Genomic DNA, 8,100 nt, shown 5'->3' with positions numbered 1-8,100 from the left:
AATTTCTACTCCTCAAATAAAATAAAAAAATGTGTTTGGTATGACCCTTACAGTTTTTTGGTGATGTAGAATTTCTTTCAATTTTTTAATGATTTTTTGAGATTTTTAAGATTAGAGATGAGAGTCGGTGAGGTCGCGGATCTTGGGAAGCCTCGTTAGACCCCGGCAAGGTTGGGCCTTGCCTAACCACCAGCAAGGCTCGACCTCGACCAACCATGGCGAGGCTCCGACGAGATCGCCAGACCTCATCTCTAGCTAGTCGTTGGCCATGCTGAGGTTTGGTGACCGGTTAGCAGAGGAAAAAGAACGAAAGAAAAGAAAATGACTTATTCCAGAAATTGTTTTCGGGATAAATCTATTTTCTGGCCACTTTTCTATTCCAGGAAATAGAAAAATTAGCTAATGTTAACAACTGGATTTTTGTTTTTTTGCTATTCCAGGAAACAAAATAACATAAATTTTGAGAAATAAAAATGTTAACAGACCCTTCAATGCTCAACCTATTTCTTGATGACTTCAGGTTCTTGGGGCTAGATCTATCAACCTTCTCGAACCAGGTCACGGAGATATGTGAATCCTTCAAGAAAGATGAGATTTCAAGCACAACAATGGCGAGATCATTGTTGTTCTCAAACAAAAAGTTGTTCACTCATCGATGGACTGAAGCATTCATGCGTCTCCTCCATATATGTATGCAGATACTTTCTGTCATATCCATATATTGTACTCACTACAATGGTGATTCGTGTTATGCAGAGAACGAACTTTTCTAATACGCCGTCAGGAAACTTTTGTGATATGTTACTGACATTGTGGAGCTTATGGTCAAATTGTTTTGCACCGAGAACGACTTGACAGTCTGTCAATGTTCCGAGAGGACAACGGTTAGCTTCTCAGTCCCCATAATCTTCCCTGAGTTTGATCTCCGGTCTTCATTGTATATCAGCGTCAGGAAAAGGGAATGCATATCAACTACAAATAATTGACTACGTTCAAAATTTCTAGATAGTTTGTTCATAGGCATTCAAAATGCGAAAATAAGGGCATGGTTTGATCACTGTGTTATAGGTAAAGGTGGAGCAGCTGCAGAACAAGAACGTGATGCTGCTTATTTTGGACTTGACCTTGTCGAATGAAGATTTAAAACCATTTACCATCATCTATAATGAGAGCGGATTCAAATCCAGTAACTATGAAATTATGTGGGTTCCTATTGCGGATGTAAAAGACAATGAACAGTTTGGAAAAAAGAGATCTCAGATGCCCTGGTACTCATGCAACTCCATTGTCAGCAAGAGGGCAGCAAAGTTCATCAGGTGGTATTGGCATTTTAAGCAGCAGACTAAGGTTGTCTTTTTGAGGCAAGAGGGAGGGGAGTTGAACAACAACGCAATGTCGATGATAAACCTTTCGGTATCGGAAGCCCTGCTGTTTACGCAAGAGAGGGGCTCCAAACTCTGGGACGGGCACAAAACAACTGGCTCAAGCTTGTGGTGAACAACACGATCTTCCAACCTGTCGAACAAAGCGTAAGTTACAAACGCAGTATGGCTTGGATTATCTGCGCCATATATTCATCATCCATCCCTGGTTGGAAGGACCTTCTTCCTACCAGACTTTTGATCAGTGCTGCAAATCTAGACATATCACTCACATTTATATCTAGTTCTGTTTACATATAGGTCATAACAATCAAAGTCTAGCTGGAGATCTTCCTCCAAATAGGCACGAAGGAAGACAGCCTCTATTCTAATTTCTTCTGACTAGATTATTTGAGGGTTAAGTCTTGTTGGAATTTGTGATCCAATTCTAGAAACTTCAAGATAGATTTGAGCTAGAAAATTCAAGAAAAATTCTAGAAGAGTCTACAAGCTGCCATCTCTTGTGTGTTCTAGAACACTACATCTTATGTTACTATAAAATAATAGTAGCTATTTGTAGAGAAGTCTAGAGACTTCCTCCACCAACTTTGGCAGCTGATATAAAGGAGCAAGTGCTCTATGTTTTGGGTGGGAGCTAACCATAAAAACCACATCATGTAGCTCCCTCACCAACACCTCCTTCAACTATTGTATATGTTGGGATTAACGGATCCCAAAAAACCGGATTCGACACTAAATCGAACCCCTAAAAGGAATGCAGAAAACAAGCCCGGGAAAATCACGTATCACCGATCCTAAAGCACACCACGGATTCGAGCATACCTTGTTAGCCACAGATTAAACACCGACGCCGACGTGAGGAAGATAATTTGGCCATGTTCGATCTGATGATGCCAAATCGTGGTTGAAGGGAAGAAAAACGTTGCCGGAGCCTTACTGTTTTCCTTTTTGGGAGAGAGAGAGAGGGGGGGAGAGGGAGACGTACGTACGTTCTGATTTCCGAAAGGTGCGTTCTCCCTCTCTCCCATCCCTTTTATACGTCCCTCCATCCACGGGCCCTATTCCGGTGGGCCGGGCTTTTAGGCCCAACATGGGCGGACGGGCCTTAAGCCCATCATTAATAAAACCATCATCTCCCACTCGCACATGGTGGGCTGAACAGGATTCTCTTTACCTCTCTTCAACATTCATACCGGTGAATAATCCGTGCGACCAGCATACTTTGAGAGCTCGTTGCTATACATCTGTTAGGAATATATAGCAGCTCATAATGGGCGTCACAATCTGAGTAGATTTAGTATGCAATACCCTAGATCGATCGATCACATTTATATCTCTCTTGATCTCTTTCAAACAATGATTTATATATATATATATATATATATATATTGTATTCACAATTATAATTATCCCAAAGACAGTCATAATTGGTCGACTAGTGAATACAAATGTACAATGTGATTCTCCAAAATCGATCTTCTTCTTTCCTTCAAACTCTCAATTTCAGTTCAACTTGCTTTTCTAGAAATGTCCCATTAGATCGAATCAACCATTGGCAACATCCTAAGATAGCAAACACTAAATAGAAACCTTGAGAATAAATAAAAGTCATGAGGGCACTAAAATTAAGGAACTCTTTTCCTCAAAAGTCTCACACGACATAAAAGTTGAAATCAAAACTTTTGCCACTCTTATTGGTCATTTCATGCATACGTAGTATGAAATACGTATTACGGTATTAACTCCTTTCCCATGGAGCGTATGTCTACGCCTTCAATACCGTACAGATGATAGTTCAGACATACCCAATGTCTAACTTGAGTTCACGTATCTACTCATTCACAAAATTCATCAGAACTCACATCTGGCATCATAGACAGATAAAGTAAAATATGTGGGTTATTTTACTTTCGGACATAGTAAGTATTATGTCCTCATCTTAACATTCAGTTAAGGCGAATAATATATTTTAAGCTTGAGCTCTCGATTATCACCTAAATAATAAGCTTAAAAATAGTCTCATCTCTATTCATCACACAGTAAATAGAGGCGATTACCCGTGTGAGTGGGCCAATCTTATATCTATCCGACATACTTTCTCAACTTAAAATAATGCACTGAGCATTAAGATGCATAAAGATCAAACAAAGATTCATAGGCATTAACAATGAAAAAACACAAGTTCATAAATGTGAACAAATCAGGGAAATTACAATCCAGTACATCAGACTCTACGCAATCCTAGAGATTTTACATGACCACAAAACACATCTCTAGGTATTGGCTTTGTCATAGGATCTGCTACCATTTTATGCGTAGATATGTACTGTAAGTTCACATCCTTTCGTGCAACCATATCTTTGACAAAGTTATACTTGGTATCTATATGTTTGGTCTTGTCATGATATTTTGGATCTTTGGTGTACGCTATAGCTGCTTGGCTATCACAGTTAACCAATAATGGATTTGCAGCTTTCTCAATAACACCTAAATGATCCAAAAATCTCTTAAGCCAAACTCCTTGTACCACTGCTGATAATGCCACGAACTCAGCTTCCATCGTGGACAAGGCTATACATGTTTGCTTCTTACTGCTCCATGATATGGCGCCATTGTTTAGTAAGAAGGCAAATCCAGAGGTAGATTTCATTTCATCTAAATCTCCTCCCCAATCAGCATCTGAATAGCCTTCAAGTCGCAGATCCTTTCCTTGGTAATTCAACTTGTAATCAGCAGTTCCCTTCAGATACCTCAGTATTCTCTTAACGGCTTTCCAATGTGCTGGACTTGGATTGGATTGGTATCTACTTACCATTCCAACTGCAAAACATATGTCGAGTCTTGTACATATCATAGCATACATCAAGCTCCCAACAATACTAGCATAAGAAACATGTTTCATTTGTTCCTTCTCTTGTGGAGTCCTTGGACACAGTCTATGTCGCAATCCTTCACCTTTTGCAATAGAAGTGTCTATGGGTTTACAATCTTGCATACGAAATCGTTCAAGAATTTTATTTATATATGTTTCTTGCGAAAGAGACAACGATCTCTTCGAACAATCCCTTGAAATCTTAACTCCAAGAATATATGCAGCCTCACCCATATCTTTCATCTCAAAATTGGAAGACAACCAACTTTTGACAGTACTAACAAACTCCATATTGCTTCAAGCAATCAGTATATCATCAACATATAATGATATGATCACAAATTGATCCTTGGATTTTTGATATATACACAATGATCATCATCAATCATTGTAAAATCATATGTCATTATGGCATTATGAAAACGTATATACCATTGTCTCGATGACTGCTTGAGGCCATATATCGATCTCAAAAGTCGACATACCTTTTTCTTCTTAACCTTTCACTATGAAACCAGCAGGTTGTTCCATATATATTTCTTCCTCTAATTCTCCATTGAGGAAAGCAATCTTTATATCCATCTGATGTAACTCAAGATCCATACTAGCCACTATTGCCAAAATAATGCGAATCGAGGTAAATCTCATTATAGGAGAAAACGTATCTTCATAATCAATTCATTCCTGTTTATTATACCCTTTCGCCACAAGGCGAGCCTTATGCCTTTCTATTGAGCCATCAGCCTTTCGCTTTATTTTGAGAACCCACTTGTTCCCAATAGTTTTGCGTCCTTTTGGAAGATCAACCAGTTCCCAGACTTGGTTTGATTTCATTGACTCAATTTCCTCTTCCATTGCATGAATCCATTTTTCCTTACTAGGGCAATTCAGAGCCTCATTAATATTTCTTGGCTCATCCTCATCTTGTGGAGCAATCATAAAAGTTTCCCCTTCAATGTCAAAACGTCGACGGGGAATACTTTGGTGACTTGTTCACCGTATGGGAGATAGTACACTTTGCACATCATTCCCCATTATGCTCCCACTTAGATTAGATAATGATGATAGCGTCTCATTATGTGGTTGTAATTGAGAATGAGTTGAATTCAATTCATTACTTCTCATATTACTCCCACTTGGACGAACTCCACTAATATCATTATCTTGATCCAAGGTTTCAAATAGGGAGTAATCTTCCCTTATTTCGCCCTTCTTAGGAAATTCATCATCTAAGAATGTGACATCCCATGATTCAAATTCAGTTATACTCCCACTTTCCTGCTCACCTATGAACACATACCCTTTCGAGTGTTCCGAGTATCTTATGAAAATACTCTTCTTTCCTCTGGGACCCAATTTCCCAAACTTGTGAGAGGACTCAAGTGTATAGGCAACATAACCCCATGGCTTAAGAAAACTTAAGTCCGGTTTTCTACCTGTCCATAACTCATATGGAGTGGAAGTAACTGATTTGGAAGGCACCTGGTTAAGTATATAATCAACAATTAACAACGCATCACTCCAAAAAGTAATAGGTAAGTTAGCATGCGCCATCATAGACCTAACCATTTCCAGTAGGGTTCTGTTTCTTCTCTCCACAACACCATTTTGTTGAGGAGTATACGGAATAGACAACTGTCTTTCTATTCCTTTTTCATCACATAATTTTCTGAACTCATCAAATAAATATTCTCGACCTCGATCGAATCTCAATGTTTTTATTTTCTTGTCTAATTGATTTTCTACCAGGTTCATAAACCTTTTGAAACAACTTATTGCTTCAGATTTATGAGAAATCAAATAGACATATCTGAATCAAGTATAATCATCTATAAAAGTGATGAAATAAACAGCCCCATGTCTTCCTCTAACATTCATTGGACCACAGACATCATAATGGATTAAATGCAGAGGAAATTCAGCTCTTTTACCTTTTCCAAATGGTTTCCTTGTCGTTTTCCCTTCTATGCAATGCTTACATATGGGCAAATTGACTTTTTCAATGTTGCCCAACAAGCCCTCTTTGGCTAGTCTATTCATACGTTGTTGGCCAATGTGACCAAGTCTCGCATGCCACACATTCACATCATTATCATAAGTATTAGGAGACGTGAGAAGGGAATAACAAACATTTGCATTAACATAGTCAATATCTAATACAATGAAACCATCCAGAAAATAACCACAACCATAGTATTTGTATCCAAAAACAAATCCACACCTCTATTATAGAAGTTCATATTAAAACCTAATTTAACCAACACTAAAACAGACACTAAATTCCGACGAATCTCCGAAGCATACAATACATTATGTAGGAATAAAGTGCGTCCACCACGCATGTTCAGTTGGCAAGTTCCAATTCCTTTCACTTCATCTCTGGAGTTGTTTCCCACATATATCCACTTAGTTCCAATTGGTACTCGTCGGAATTCCACGAAGGATCTTCTATCCTTCGCTACATGGTCTGTCGCTCCTAAATCCACAGTCCACAAAGGATTAGACTCAGTTAAGAACACAGAACTCGACACAAAAGCAAAGTTCTAAAAAGTACAAGGGGTGTTTACCTTCTTTGGCTCACGACAGTCGCGAGCATAGTGACCCTTTTTGTCACAGTTGTAACACTTCACCCTTGCTAGCTTCTTCATGCGAGGACGATTTCCTCTTTCATGTTGGTTAAACTTGGGTTTCTTCCCTGAAGGACCTGCTTTCTTGCCTTTCCCTTTATCAAACCAGTTAGGGCGTTTGCGCTTGGAGCTCGAAGCTCCATGCGAGCTAGAACTTGCATGATAGAGTTCAGCATCCGGCTTAGCCACCATGAAGCGGTCCTCTTCCAGCTCAAAATAGCGCACTGCATCCTCAAAAGTTTTGATATTTTCATTATGGGTCAGGTACACCTTCATATGCTCCCAACTCTAAGGCAAGGAACGAATCACTGCTTGCACTTGCTGCTCATCAGTGAGGACATGGCCAGCATCTTTCAGCTCATTTATCATGTTTTACATCTTTCTAAGATGTTGCTTCATGGTCTGACCATAAGGCTTCTTATATGAGTCAAACCTAATAGTGAGCTGCCTCAGTCTAGTCACCAAAGTATGACCAAATCTTGCTGCCAATGCCTCCCACATTTCTTTGGCATTGTCAAAACGCCTAAACTCTCGCATGACGTCATTTTCCATGCTGCTCAGCAACGTGATGCGAGCAAGAGAGTTCTTTCTTTTCCATGCAGCAAAAGCTTCCTTATCTCTCTTGTACTGTGCAGTGTTTCCTTCTTCAGGTTCTACCATGGTCAAGTTAAGAGCTTCTAGTGCCTCTTGCTCTTCCAGCACATATTGGTTTTTCATGTGCCATATTTCATAGTTGTCACCATTGAGCTTTTCACCTTTGTTCAGCTCGACAACTATGCTTTTCATGGCTGAAGCCATTGATCTGAACACATCAGACATATATGCACGAATTATTAATGACTATCATTTATGCATCCATTTTGCACAGACCCATCATATTAATGAACAATTTCAAGCAAGGTTTCAGAATCAAAAGGTCACAAAGTTTCCAATCATCCTCCAAAAATCCTAACTTAAAACTATCGTTAATATAATTGTCTTATGCAAAATAAATTCTATGAAGCGACAAAAACTTCTATAACTACCCATAGCAACCAGCAATAATAGAAAACAAATAATAATTGACATCCAATAAAACAATAATGCTTTCACATTAATACAACTAACATATCGGTTGCAACATCAACAACAATCAGGTAGTAAACATTACATAAGATGTCCACAAAGCACACTTAACAAAGATCAGCCAATACATCTAACACCAAGTCAGCACACGAAT

Source organism: Eucalyptus grandis, chromosome 8, assembly GCF_016545825.1.
Source record: "Eucalyptus grandis isolate ANBG69807.140 chromosome 8, ASM1654582v1, whole genome shotgun sequence".
Classification (NCBI taxonomy): Eukaryota; Viridiplantae; Streptophyta; class Magnoliopsida; order Myrtales; family Myrtaceae; genus Eucalyptus; species Eucalyptus grandis.
The sequence above is the reverse complement of the archived record's forward strand: the minus strand, read 5'-3'. Positions refer to the sequence as shown.